At 46.7% G+C, this 15,535-nt stretch overlaps 1 protein-coding gene across 1 annotated transcript in view; it reads left to right on the top strand.

Moving 5' to 3' along the window:
• GALNTL6 (polypeptide N-acetylgalactosaminyltransferase-like 6) overlaps nucleotides 1–15,535 on the top strand; it is a 934,188-nt gene that overhangs the window by 740,678 nt on the left and 177,975 nt on the right. The gene's annotated exons all lie outside the window — the stretch shown is intronic.

The following is a 15,535-nucleotide window of genomic DNA, read 5'->3' on the forward strand; positions in this document are numbered from 1 at the left end:
TTTTGTCACCCTTATCTGGAGGGTTTTAGGTGTGTCTCTCACTGCATCTTAATCAGTTTCTATTTAGGTAGAGGAAGGGGGGGGCAATTCTTTGTGAGTCAGACAGTCTGTATCCTGTGTCAGGGTTCCCCAAGGACATGGAGCTGACAGGTAACAGGGTGCTGCAGGTTGGGAGTGAGGGGCACCAGCAGTGCTGTGGGGGGCAGGGCTGCAGATCAGGAGTGAGGGCACTGAGGGGGCAGGTGGTTTTGTGGGTTGGGACTGAGGTGCACCAGCAGGGCTGAGGGGGGCAGGGGCTTAGGAGTGAGGGTCAGAAGCAGGGCACAGGCATATCGCTGCCCCACCCCCCACAATCATATACCCCTTCTTCCTTCCCCACCCCAGCTCCCAGCTCCTCCCTACCACAGGTGTCCTCTTTTTTCATCCTGGAAATATAGTAACCCTACCAGGGTACCTCAGTGTGGGGGCTCCATGTGCTTCAGCGCAGGGGCTCCACAGCAGAGTCCCCATGCTGAGCCACACAGAGATGGGAGCAGCCAGCCCAAGCTGGCTTGCGCCCCCATCTCAAGGCACACTGAGCCCCAGCCAGACAGGGAGCAGCTAGTAAGGGTGCAGGGTGCCTCACACACAGGGGCTCCACAGTGCATGGCGATGGGAAAGCTGGCAGCCCTGGGCTGCCTACTCCCCCGTCTCCACATTTGTCCTGGCACACGGTACTTTGGCATCCTATGTGCCACTTTTTTTCCCCAGGTTTCTTTTTTTTCTACCAGGAAATCCCGGGAGCAAATTGTGTCCCAGTGTCCCCATACAATTTAACATACAACATGTACAGTTTGTGGTGCTGCAAAGAGGGTTGCAGTGCCACAAACCCCATGTGCCTACACATCTGAGTCCTGTCATAAAGTATGTATAAGCATTACATTTAGATCAACCTAACCAGGCAATCTAAAAAAATGGTGCCTTTGATCTACGTTAGTTCATGTCAGGACACACAGCCAGTGCGGGGCTCCTGAGGAAAAGGTAGCAGAGCAGAAAGCCCTGATCCCACATCTCCCTCACCATGGGAGCCTCAATCTACTCCCTCCACAACCTTTCCCTCCCCCATTCCCCTTCCCCTCTAGAGACTTACCTGCAGGAGCTGCTGTCCACGTTGCCTGGCTGTGCTCCTGGCCATGTGCAGGCATGCGGCTGCACACATGCATGCAGCGCCCCTGCGTCTCACTCCCAGTAGCCCCAAACGACCCCACCTGCAAGGGTGCCCACCTGCAAAGGGAAACTTGTCATTTCCTGAGGAAACCCAGGCACCCAGGGGACTCCAGTTTGGCAGGGGCCCCTGGGCCTGGACCCCACAGGCCTTTGCATTAATTTGCCTCTGTCCCCAGACTTGCCAGAGCACCTTTCACTAAGCCATTAGTGGCCCCACCCCCAACCCCTCCAATCCTGCCAGCCTCTCCCCCTACCCCAAGTCACTTACATCAGGCTGCTCATTTGGCTCCTGGCAGCAGTGAATGGCTGTGCACACTACTCCCAGCCTAGGTTTAAGTGGCTTAAACTAAGCCATGTGAACATAGACCAGATTCAGCGAATGGCTATATGTACCCTTACAAACTAATTATGAAAGGCATAAGCTTTCAGATGCAACAGCTCGCTCCCTCCAATGCTGCTTTCAGTAGCTTGGGCTATGTCAGTCCAAGTTTGCAGGTGTTTTACAAGTCTATTTTAGAACCTGTGTTAGTGTTAAAAATAGTTGAAATAAAATAGTGCAGTATTTTCAGAAGCAATTTAATAATATTGGGCACTTGTGACATTGATTCTGTGAGGTCCATAATAGATGTACTATTAGCATTTATTTAAAGAGGTTGTTTCTGAAGTGATACGATGACTTAATGACTTCCTTGGGTTTAGTGTATCTGTATGTAAATTAGCCATTGGGAAGGACATGCTGGCCAAATGTATTTTGATAGATAGGATAAATTATGCCTTCTCTGCTCACACAGGAATCTTTTATATAATGTTAACATTTTCCAAGCTATGTTTGATCATTCTAGGCACCTGTGAGTTTTTGTTACAGGCTGCAGTTGGGGTTTTGTTTTCTGGTATGCTTCTTTTTCTTAAAACCTCCATCTCCTGTTCACTGGATATGACAACTGAGACTACCTTCACAAGTCTTTGTAACATCACTTTAGATGTTGAAATGTCAAATAAAATAAGCCACTTCCTGCTCTGACAGTAGCTAAGTCAGTAAGGTCACTGAGCAGCACTTACTCATCAAAATCAATGAGTTTTAGAATCAGGCTGTAACTAATTTATTGACCCCTCTTGTTTGTATTGACCACCCCACCCATGTCGTATTGTCGATATATTTTATCACCTTAGTACCAGTGCCTTCTTTCAGCTCAGTGACATACAGAGCCAAGTAAATCAATATTAATACTGTGTCTTGTGTCATCTCCCTCTTGTCTAAATTGCTCTGAGTGTTAAGCCACCTCACCCTCAATTAGCGTTTACAGTCTCTTCTCCAGGGGTGAAGTCAAGCTCAGCAGCTAGAACATCCTTCCTAAAGTTCTTTATTGAGGCATGTGATGGGTACATTCTTCAGGCCACTGCTAAAATTGAAACAATTTTGTTATAAGTACAGTTATACCAAATACTGTCCCAGGGATAAGAAAAAATGTTCACTAAAACCTCAGAGGAAAACTCTGGCTTTGTTTTTGGGTGTTGCATTGGGTCTCATTGTAGTGATAAGCATTGGAGGGAGCCTCCCTTAGTTCCCCCTGGCCAAAATGTTACGAAAGGAAGATGAAGATGAGAAGGGGAATCCTAGGATTCAGTGTATGGAGGGAATTATTTGAAAGAGTTTTATTTTCTAGCTGTAAGTAAAAACCCCAAAAAACTCTGCGTGCATGTGTGTAGATTGATGAAGAGAGAGAAAGAAACATGGGAGAAGGAGATTCAGTTTCTAATTCAGTTTGGTTGGGTATTTTTTTTCCTAATACCAGTAGGCATTTTACTGCTTTTTCTTTCCTTTTCTTGCTTACACCCACTTGCTATAGGTATAGAAAAAACGACTAAATTTTGCTGTGACAAAAATTCACTGCAGCCTAAGGGCTCTGGCATTTAGCTCCAATAAGAGCAGTATAATGATTCTTCAGGCATTTGGTCCCTCTACGACGTAACCTTAGTTTGGAATCTAACTTTTTTTTAAATGAGGGGGATTAATTCTTAAGGACTAATATGGTATGTACCCATGTATCAGAAGCATGTGTGTTGTACAGATTATCAATATTAAAGCAGTAGAGACAAGGCATACGAGAGCTGTGTGTCAAAAATAGTTTTGTGATAGATAAACTAAATGGACTTGCCAGTGTTTTTTTTTTAAATATAAACTTCTACAAAGATTGAATACAAATCTTAAATAAACCAGATGCTATACAGAGGGCAAAATAGGTCTGCCTTCAGTTTTGCAAAACTACCACAGACACTGTCATACATATCTGAAATTTTTATTGAAGTTGAGCACAGATTATGTGCACATGCCTAAATGCTCATGACAGCCATGAGCCAGGTTGCCAAAGAGCACCTGAATTTAAAGTTTTGAGCTGATGTTACCTGCAGGACGGAAGTTGACTGGTAAAAATCATAATATTTTAGGCTTTTTCATTTTCTAGTGAGCTTGGTCTGAGCTGTTCCAAAGAAAACCAGGTTAGGTACAGACATTCAAAAATGCTGACGTGGATTTGAACTAATTTACATGGGTTTCTCCAGTTGGACGATGTTAGTTCAGGAGTGAACAGAACACAAGTTTTTTTGGGGGGGGGAGCACAAAGGCTGCCTGCACTAACTGAGGCCAGCAGCTTGAGGGTGCCCCTGCACACCTCCCAATGTGCTAGACTGGTGAAAGCTGCCAACTGCTACTTACTGGCAGCTATCCATTATTGGCTGTTAGGCACATGCCTCCCCCAATTGCCCTGTCATCTGTCAGGCAGCTGTCAGCTACAGGCAGCCAGCTGCCAAGGGAAGTGGTGCCAGTGCTGCACTCCACATCCCTGGCCCAGATTAGTGGGACACAGAGTGTCCCTCCCCTGTCCTAGTTCCTTCCTAGCCCCGGGACTGTGCACCAGAGTGACTCTGGGAAAGGCTCAGAGGATTTCACCCCTCAGAGCCAGCACTGAGTTCCTGGCTGAAGCCCTTTCCCTGAAGCCACAAGGGCATGGCTTCCTCCTGTCCTCCCCAGGGACCAGAGTCCCATACCCTACCAAGTGGCAGCAGCAGCACCTGATCAGGGCCAGGGCCTTGAAGCCCCACACCCCACTGAGCCCCAGCAGTAGCAGAAGCTGCTTGGGGCCAGGCTGCGCGCGCGCGCGCACACACACACACACACACACACACACACACACACACACCCAGCAGCATGGGAAGGCAGAAACTGCAGCTCCGTACCCTGCGCCCCCTCACCATGGCCCTGCTGGGCCCTGCAGACACAAGGCATGGCATCCCATGGCCATTGCTATCTCATTTTACCTGCCCTGACCTGCTGTGCCCTGACCTGCCCTGCCTGGCTGCCACTGGAGCACCTTCCCCACCCCCACTCAGGGACATTGTATAAAGATAGCAAATATAGAGCTACAGATGCTCCCATCCAGCCCACTTTGCCTCCTTACCTGCCTGTGGCTCACAGCTTTTAGCAGCTGAACATGAGCTGCGTTCCAGTGTGCCTTCATATAAGGGGGAGAAGTGGGGAGCCACAAAGGCACTTGGGATGCCAGTGGGCTGTGATCTAACTTGGGTTGGGAGGGGATCTAGTAAAAAAGTTCTATAGTTTGGTCTAACTTAAGCTGATTAAGTCGGATACTACACCCATCCAGCTCTATCTTAGACCAGATTCTGCCACTGTTAAACCAGTCTGTGTGGGCTGAATTTCTGTTGCATGTTAGGCTGGTTTCCAATCACTTTTACTAGTTTATGTGTAATGTGTGTACCTGGCACTAGTGTTTAGTGATCAGGGCTAGGGACAGAAGTTACACATAAACTGGCATAAGTGATCAGAAATCAGTTTAAACCTGTAACAGAACAAACGTTTAGTGCCCATGCTTTCAAAATGACTGAGATAAACCTGGTTGAATGTAGTATAAGACTTAACTGGTTTAGGTCAAATTTCTTTATGGAACTTCTGTCCCGGACCCTTTCCTGGTTTAAGTTAACTCACAGCCCCCCCAACATCCCAAGATGCCTTGCAGCGCTGGACTGAACTGGGGTAAGCTGTGCTCTTTGCTCCAGCAGAGCAGGGTTCACCCCACCCCTCTCCTCCCTAGCCACTGTTCTGGCTGACTGAAAAAGGGGTTGGAGTGGTGGTTTTTCCCCTTGGCCCACAGTAGGGCCCAGTGCTGCTGTGCTTCTCCAACCCTGAGCCCTGAGGCAGCGTTGCACAGAGCCCTGCAGGCCAGGGTCAGGGACCTGCCAGGACCTGGCCATGCCCCCCCCCCCCCCCCCCCGCCAGCTCAGATTCCCTCCAGCCTTCCAAATACTGCAGAAGGGAAGGAGGGGCTCGCTGTAGTGCCTCCCAGTTTCTAGCCTCAACCACTGCAAGCATGTGCCTGCATTTCTGGAATCAGAAGTGAATGTCTGTTCACTTGCTTGCCATTCAATCTACGCTGGTTAGACTAACCTGCAAAGATTGAATCAATTTAGTCTCGGGATTTTTGAATGTCTGTACTAAGCCTTGAGGGTTCCTCTTCAGCAAGGGTTTGCCCTAAATCTTACTTTCCTGATGGCATCTGTGTGGAGAAGTCTGATGATTCTCTGAGCCCAGCATGTGCTTTGGGACAATAGAACTACTCATCACCACCAGAGAAAACCTACAGTCCAGGTGTCAAAGTCATTAGCTGAAGACACAGGAGCTGGAGCTTTCTTGAAATTCATAACATTTCAGATAATTCTGTACATTTTGGAGACTTTCCCAGATTATTATTGGCAATTTTGCTGTGTTAAAGCATACAGGGTACACTGTGTGCTTCAACAAAGATGAGGCTGATTGATTGTTTTTGTGTGTGTGCTGTGGGCTCTTCTGTCTCATTTTGCCATGTTATGAGTTTGATTTTTGGTGGCAATGTGGAGGCACTGACTTTCACTTGATGGCCAATGCATTTGTGGGTTAGAAGACCCACAGCTTTAGGGGATGAGTCTCTTGCCAGGTCTCAGGGAACAAACTTTTTGGTCAACCTCACCTCAATAGAACCGTTTGCAGGAAATTCTACAAGTTGACAATTTATGGATTTCTCCAGCCTATAACTGGGAAGAATTTGTGCAAGGACATATTGGCCTTTGAGCATAAAATGCCAGATTTTAAGGAGGGATGAATATAAGAAGCTCCTACCAAAACATATTTCTTAGAAGATAATTATATTCCCTTCCCAGCAAGAAATGTTGCTGATTTCTGTTCTGATGTATGAGTTTTTTATAAGGTCTCTCTTGATTTTAATCCAACAATGTGAACATTTTGAATGATAAATTCTGAGTATTGGATCCCTGAAGGACACATGGTATTAAATTATTCTAACAACTCTTCACCTGCCTGTGATCCCCATGAACTAAATGAGCCAAAAGAAGTAAAAGCAGATGTGCTGCAGAAACATCATTCTCTTTGTTTCATTTCAGCACAAATCAGAGTAAATAAGCCTTCCTTTCAGCACTCTATATATAGAAGGTGAGGGTGGGGGGAAACAAAACTATATCTTATTGTACCAGCAGTGAAGAATCCTTACCCCTTGTTATGAGATTGTTACGAGACTCTTAAGAAAGTAAGGAATCATAGCTGTACAAATGATAAAACTAGTTAGGGCAGAACTGACAGTACTCTTTGAGCCCATGCTTTAATCTTCGCACAACCTCCACTTGTAAGCTAGAGATAAAAAAAAACATCCTGATTGAAAAATAACCCGTGTATCACAGCATTGCCAATGCTTAAAATGGTTTCCCCCTCCCTGTTCTCTAATGAGCACATCTTTGGATGCTCTCTCAGGGTCAGGTGGCTGAGAGATTAACTAGTCTTCCTTGCATTGAATTTCTGCTTTGATTTTAAGAAATGCTTGCATTGTCAGATATAGTAAGGCATACTGAGTTACGTTAAACTGACATTAAATATGTGACTTGTACCAACAAAAGGAAGAAAATTCAAAGAGGTGCCAATCCATCCCTAAGCTCATGCTGTTATGTCTACTCGCTGCAGAAGATAACATCCAAGGACCTCTGCAGTGCCCATCCCAGATATCATGGTACAATTTACAGCAACAATTTATGGTGTCACCTTAATCAGAATACATATTTCAAAATTCACAACAAGGATCAGTGAATTACAATTTTGGTCTGCATCTGCACTGCCTTCTGCCGTAGTGCTGTCATGTCACACATGGCCTGCTGGACTAGACTAACAAAATACTTACAGATATCTGCAAGAAATACATGGGTAATACAAGACATGGCAATAGTGGTCCAATAGGGCTAGGGACAGACATTACACATAAATCAGTTTAAGTGATCAGAAACTGGTTTAAGCCTGTAACAGAACAGATATTCAGTGCACATAAACCAGTTTGAAAATGGCTGAAACCAGTTTAAGATAAACCTGGTTGAATGTAGTATCACAGTTAATTGATTTGGTTAAAAGCAGTTTATACAATGTCTGTCCCAGACCCCTTGCTGGCTTAAGATAAACCAGACACCCCCAACATCAGAGCATGCTCTCTGGGCTGGGCAGGGCTCTCTGCGCCACATCAGGGCTGGCCCTTCCCTATCTGCCTGGCTTCTCCGTGCTAAGAAGGGATGATTCCCCCCAACCCCTCTGCTTTAGCAGACACCTCCGGATTAGCTAAAAGACCACATGCTGGCTATAGTCTGTGCTGTGGGAAAGACAAAGGTAGACAGGCTCTTTGGAGCTAATCAACAGGTTGCTTAATGTCCTTCCTTGGAAACATTTGAGAAGAACTGTTTGCTCCCCTCCCTTCCCCTCACCACTCTCTGCTAAACACAAATTCCCCCCCTCCCTCTGCCTTTGCTGAGGTGTCTGTGTATCAGCTACCAGATCACATGGTGGGTCTGTGCTGAATCAACAGATAGCTGGTAATGTGTCTCTGTTGTTTTCTTAATGGGACAATAAACACTGAGATGAGAGAACATACACTGTTATCAGCTCCTGCCTCCTTCCCCCACAGCTTGCTTGCCTGTCAGTTTGCTGCAGACCATATATAGAAGCAGGGAGGGACAGTGAAAAGCTTTGTATCATCAACAGATACATACACTGCACATACCACCTTGCCTCAGTATGCTATCCCAGGGCTGCAGGCTGGCAACACCCCCGCCCCTTGAGCAGCTAGCAGGGAAAAGCCTGGGACTGCAGGCAGGGTGGGAGTTCACACCCCTCCCTAATCAGAGTCCTGCTGGGGCCTGGCCACACACCCCTCAGTTTAGCTCTGTGGAAGGGCAGGGAGGACTTCTGTAGTGCCCATGGCTTCCAGCCTGAGCCACTGCAGGCATGTTCCTGTTTTTCCTCAGTCCAGAGGGATTGTCTGTATGCATGGGTGACTGGTACCACCTTAGTTGCAGGTGGGGCATGTCCCCCCGCCCCCGCCCCAGGACTAGTCAGAAAGAGGGTGGGAGTCTCCCCATGGCCAATGTCACGGACCAGGAGGGGGACATGCACCCCCTACACGTCACCATTATCTGTATGTTTGGAAACCGATTCAGCCTAGACAGGTTAGACTAACCTGCAAAGGTTGAATAAATTCATGCTTGGGCTTTTTGAATATCTGTCCCTAGCCTAGATGGTTCTTACCCCTTTGTAGCACTGTTCAAATAAAAAATCCATATGGTTCAGTGGACATTGTGCAACTAATTGTGGTGCATTTGGGATAATATTGAAAACCAAGATTCACACTATTAAAGATGACATAACCCTTTTTTATCCTCCTAAAACTAGGGACTTGACTTCATTGCATTTGACAAATTCCATTTTAGTTAATTATCTGCCCAAATGTCCCAGTTAGTATCTGTTCGATTTTTTGTGCTTTCTAAATTCAGTTATGTTTATATTTTGTTAAATAGATTACTGGTTTTACCCTTCAGGCAGCTGCATTTTAGTGGATTAACACATCCTAATTAGGTATATGAAGAAAGTGAAGACTGAAATTCTTGGATTAAAGAAACTATAAAAATCTAAATATCATCATCATCATTTCGGAGGGTTCTCCTAGAATTAAGTGGCAAAATTCATATTTACACAGGACAGGAGCCAGGCCACTTAGGCTAGGGACAGACATTACACATAAACCAGGTTAAGTAATCAGAGACTGGTTTAAATCTGTAACAGAACAGACATTCAGTATACACAAACCAGTTTCAAAATGGCCAAAACCAGTTTGAGAGAAACCTAGTTGAATGTAGTATCAAACTTAACTGATTGAGCTCAAACCGGTTTATGCAATGTCTATCCTAGACCCCTTCCCTGGTTTAATGTAATCCCAGTACCCAGGCATGCTCTCTGGGCTGGACTGGCCCTGTCCCTCTGCTCCTGCGCTGGAGCAGGAACAGGCAGGGCAAGGGGCTGGCCAGAGAGTGGTTTCTCCCTGCTTCCTGTCCTACTAGAAGAGACCTGAGCCAGGTCATCTGGGTGCTCCCCCCTCACTCCTACAGCAGTGGGCCAGCATGGCCCTGAGGCAGAGGGGGCAGGGGGCAGGGTTATTCATCCCTCTACCCCCCACTGGCCCTAGGGGACCACAGCAAGGTCTGCCCACCCCAGCCAGCACCGAGCAGCAGAATAAGCCCCTTCCTATTCCCTCCACTGGAGGAAGGGGGAAAATCCCCCATCCCTGCCCCATCAAGGGGCCCTGCTGGCTGCTGTTTGGCCCCACCAGGTGGAGGCTGGCTGGGGAGTGGGCTTCCTGGGTCAGCTCAGAGGTGCCAGCAGGCCCCAAGCCCAGCAGCCACCACCGCCTTGCCCCTTGCCCTGTGCAAGACCCAGGGATGCAGCTACACAAGCAGGTGTGGGCTGCCCAGGGTGGGAAGCTGTTTTTCCCCAGCTGCTGCCACCATGGCCACAATGCTTTGGGTGGGGAGATGAGAAGCTTCTGCCCCATGTGTGGAGCTCTGGCTCTTTCTCCCAGATGCCTTGGAAGGCAGAAGGTGGCTGGGTGAAAAGCTTCAGTCTGGGGGCTACAGCCAAAGCTCCACGCATGGGGCAAAAGCTGCTGGGATGAAGCCTTCCCCCCGCCATCTGCTGGAGTGGCTCAGGAGTGGCAGGAATGTGAGGCGGAGTAACCACTGAGGTTGAGGAGAATCTGGCTCGGCCTGGCAGAGCTGTCTTTCTCCCCTCACCTCCAGCTGTATCTCCTGCTGGACCTGGAGGTGCCACTTGGGGCTGAGGGAGCTTCCTTCAGCCCAGCCACTTCAGCCGGGCTCAGGTTGAAGCAGCCAGGCTGAAGGAAGCTCCACCAGCCCCAAGCAGCACTGCATGGTGCGGCAGAAGCTGCAGCTTGAGGTGAGGGGAGAAAAATCCCTACCAGGCCAAGCCAGCTCCCCCTCACCTGCAGCGGTTACTCCCCCTCCCCCTCCTGCCGCACCTGAGCTGCTCTGGGAGGTGGGGGCGGGGAGTGGCTTCAGCCCAGGGCTGCTTTCCTGCATGTGGAGCTCCAGCTGCAGCCCCCAGACTGAAGCCTTCCACCTGGCCACCATCCCCCACCCAAAGCGGCACAGCCACAGCAGCAGCAGCTGGGGACAGAACAGCCCCCTGGCCCCAGCCAGCTTGCAACTGCTTGTGCAAAGCAGTGGTGGCTGCCAGGCTCAGGGCCCACCAGCTCCTCCAAGCTGGCCCAGGAAGCCCACTCCCCAGCCAGCCCCACCCGGCAGAGCCAGATGCCAGATGGCAGGGCCCCTTGTGGGGGAAGGGACAGGGTTTATTCCCCCTTCCTCTGGTGTCCGGCACAGGGGACAGGACAGGGCTTATTCTGCCACTCAGGCACAGAATAAGGGTAGACCTGGCTGCAGTCCCCCAAGGGCAGTGTGGGTAGAGAGGAGAATAACCCCTCTCCTTGCCCCACTCTGCTTCAGAGGCCACGCTGGCCTGCCACTGCAGCAGCGAGGGGGGAGCACCCATCAGACCCCACTCAGATCCCTGCAGGATAGGACAGGGAGGGAGGAATGAAACCCCTCTCTGGCCAGTTTACCCCAGGCTGGCCACAACCCCCCACCACAGCTCCCCTTCAGCCAAGCACGCACTCTAGCACCCTTGGCTCCAGGCCCACATGCCTGTGCTACTGCAAACCAGTTCAACCTAGGCAGGTTAAAGTAACCTGCAAAGGTGGAATTAATTCAGGCTCCAGCTTTTTAAATGTCTGTCCCTAGCCTGAAGCATTACTTAGAAGTTAGGCATAGAAGGCTCATTTTTAAGAAAACAGAAAAATGTCTAGGTTTTATGTATTGAAATGAAAGTTCAGCACAATATTATAACACATGTTAATATGAAAATGTGGTAAGTAACATGCAGAGTCAAAACAAATTAAAACCAATATAGGCATAAAAAGAGAGAGGAAAAATAATGCACATTATTCTCTTACAGAAAATTTCTCCTTGTAGATTTAGTCCCTTCAAATGTTGTCAAATATATACAAAGTATGAAAAATAATAGATGATTATAAAGGATATAAAATAGCCATAGCCAAATAATTATGTGCAAATCATATTTAATTGATTTGCACTATCTTCTGTAGTCCTTAATGACAAAGGTGGTATTTTTACTGAATCAAGGCAGTTCAAATACTACTTTATATAGACAATTTTTTTCTAATATGTCAATTTCAACCTTCAACAATATCACACTAGAAGCTCCTTGATATCTAAATCTTAATGTCAGCATACCTCTTTTTGTAGTTCATGTTAACAGCTCCACGATATGGGTCATTTCTTCTTCAAGAAAAGAAAATTGTTGTCTTACTACAAAACTTTCTTATAAGGATCTTCTACAAAAATGCTTAAAATAAGACATTTATTTTTTTTCCTTGTAAAGGTGGCTCTGTTACTCATTTTGATATCTATTTTCCTCTTTTTCAAGAAATAGAAGTAAAATTGAGCAAACAAATCAGTTGACCTTCAATATATGTATTAATGATATCTGGAAGTAAGTTCAACAGTGAAGTGGCAAACTTTTCAGATGAAATATTTATGTACTCCAATCTAGAAAAAATTATGAACAACTTCAGAAGAAGCTCACAATGAGGTAACTGAATAGCACCCTGGCTGATAAAATCACATGCAAACAAGCACTGCTGGTGCGCATAGAGAAGAACCATGTGAACTACACATGGGTTGTAAATTAATTGTAACAGATGAGAAAAATCCTAACGACCTAAGCATCTTATTTTGTATTTTATTAAGCTCTTGGACTTCATTATAATATGTGGCCAAAAGAATTATAATAGTCTATCTTGGGAATAGGCTAAAAAATAATACTCACTGTGATAAAATGTTCTGATAAAAACCAAAGGTATGTCCTCACCTTAGGTAGCATGTTTACTTTTGGTCATACTATGTGAAAATTGGATATAATAGATCCAAAGAAAGGCAACAGACATGGGTATGGAGAAACTAGTGAAAAAGATGTACACTGCTGAATTTAGTTTAGAGAAAAAAGAATAGAAGCATATAAAATAATATAGTAAATGGTGGTAAGAAGGACAGTTGGGAGTTTCATATTTTTCCAGCCTGTTTTATACAAGCAGAAAGTCAACAGTATGTACAAACAACACATTCAAAAGACCTAAAAAAGAAATACATGTGTACATAACACTTAGTGAGCCTCTGGAGCTCTCTGATACACATTATAATAACTCCAAGAGCTTAATAAAATACAAAACACAGTAAGACATTTTACATGGACAGTGAAGAATCATCTGAGCTCATGGGCCTAATCAAGTGTGATAGAGCTGGTGCAAAACTTGCAGACATTTCTTCTACACTAAGGAAAAAAATTACACATTCGAAACATCTAAATAAGCATTTTTAATTTCAAAACATTTAATTTACTTTGAAAAAAGTTTTAAAGCTCTAAAAAAATGTAATTTTTTTTCAGGTTGAATCTAACATTGCGTTCAGTCTGTAAAGCTAGGGACAGGCATAATACATAAACCTGTTTAAGTGAACAGAAACTGGTTTAAACGTGTAACAGAACAGATTTTCAGTGCACATAAACCAGTTTGCAAATGGCTGAAACTGGTTTGAGAAAGATCTGTTTGAATGTAGTATCAGAGTTAATTGATTTGGCTCAAACTACTTTATGCAATGTCTGTCCCAGACCCCATTGTTGGTTTAAGATAAACCCGATTCCCCCAGCATCCCAGCATGCTTTCTGGGCTGGATGGGGCTCTCTGCTACACAGCAGGGATGGCCACTCTCCTCTGCTCCCCGGCTGCAACTCCCACAGTCTCTGCAGGCGTCTGCCTGGCTTCTGCTCCCCCCCTCCCCACTCTCTGCTAAGCAGGTATTCCCCCATCTGTCACAGACACCTCTCAGCATTAGCTAGCAGACCACATGCTGGCTACCTCCAAGCTGTGGCACAGGGGACAAAGGCAGAATCAACAAATAGCTGGGAATGTCTCTCTTTTGTTTTCTTAATGGACTGATAAACACTGAATTAAGGGTGATAAAAATTCCCTGCTGGGCTGGTCAGGATGGGGGGCCACAGCCCCCCTCAGCTCAGCTCTGTGCAAGGGAAGGAAGAGCTCTAGCGCCCTCCAGCTTCTAGCCTGAGCCACTGCAGGCATGTGCCTGCATTTATGGAATGAAAAGGAAATGTCTATCCACCTCCAAATCAATTCAAGCTTTCCAGGTTAGATTAACCTGCAAAGATTGAATCAATTCAAGCTCAGGCTTTTTTGAATGTCTGTCCCTAACCTATAAGCATAGGATCAGGCCCCTTTATATGCAAGAAGGGCCATCCTCCCCTCATACTTCTCTAAGAATAAGCATGCTATAACCATATTTACTTCCACAGTAGCAGACAAGAGACCAGGGAATTCAGTACCAGATTCCCCCATGACAATGTCTTCTAGTATAAGGACTAGAGAGAAGCAAGAGGGTAAGTCCCTGAGAGAAGCAAGGGGGGTAAGAGTGCTTAGAAACCCCCTTGGCTCAGCAAGGGCATTCAGCAATGCCTGAGGACTAAAAGGGGGGCATACAAACAGTGGAAGGGAGGGGCTATCACCAAGGAAGAGTACTCCTCCTCGGCCCGTGAGTGTAGGAGGGCTATTAGGAAGAACAAGGCAGAGATGGAACTCAGGCTAGCGTCCAGGAGGAAGGACAACAAAAAGTCCTTTTTCAAGTACATTGGGAGCAAGAAGAGGGCACCAGGCAATGTAGGGCCCCTGCAAGACGTGAATGGTAATCTTGTGGCTACACCAGACAAGAAAGCTGATATTTTTAACAGTTTCTTTGCCTCCGTTTTCTTGAACAGGGACCAGGATATCCCACCTACCAGAGGTAGGGACAGTCTTGGGGATAGCTCTGTCAGGACTTCAGTCAGTGCAAATGTAGTTAGGGATCTTCTGGAAGGGCTAGACATTTTTAAATCTCCAGGTGCAGATTCTCTGCACCCAGGAGTGTTGAGGGAGCTGGCAGGGGTCATCATGGATCCCTTGGCCTGGCTGTATGAGCATTCCTGGTCATCTGGCCAGCTGCCAGGGAATTGGAAACTGGCTAATGTGGTCCCAACTTTCAAGAAAGAGAGGAAGGAGGACCCAAGTAACTATAAGCCTGTAAGCCTCACCTCAGTGCTTGGGAAGATCTTGGAGAGAATCATCAAGGGGCACATCTGTGGGGGGCCTGCAGGGGAGATCATGCTCAGGGGCAACCAGCATGGGTTCATCAAAGGCAGATGCTGCCTGACCAACCTGATTGCCTTTTATGACCAAGTAACTAAATCCTTGGATGATGGTGTTGCCGTAGATGTAGTCTTTCTAGACTTTAAGAAGGCATTTGACACTGTCTCTCACCCCATCCTCATCAATCAATTAAGCAACTCTGGCACTGATGCCTGCACAATTGGATGGGTAAAAAACTGGCTGATGGGGCTCACCCAGGGAGTAATGGTGGATGGGTTGGACTCAACCTGTCAAGATGTGAGCAGTGGGGTACCCCAGGGCTTGGTCCTCAGGCTCACACTGTTTAACGTCTTCATCAGCAACTTGGATGAGGGGGTGGAAAGCACACTGTCCAAGTTTTCTGATGACACTAAGATGTGGGGTGAGGTGGACACACTTGAAGGGAGAGAGAGGCTGCAAATAGATTTAGACAGACTACGTTATTGACTCCAAGATGAACATGAGCTGCCAGTGCCAGACTGCAGCCAGCAAGGCCAGCCATACCTTGTCATGCATCCAAAGATGCATCTCAAGCCAGTCCAGAGAGGTGATACTCCCACTCTATGCGACTTTAGTCAGGCTGCAGTTGGAGTACTGTGTCCAGTACTGGGCTCCACACTTCAGAAGGGATGTGG

This window comes from Crocodylus porosus, unplaced genomic scaffold, assembly GCF_001723895.1.
Source record: "Crocodylus porosus isolate Cpor-Errol unplaced genomic scaffold, CroPor_comp1, whole genome shotgun sequence".
In the NCBI taxonomy this organism is placed as follows: Eukaryota; Metazoa; Chordata; order Crocodylia; family Crocodylidae; genus Crocodylus; species Crocodylus porosus.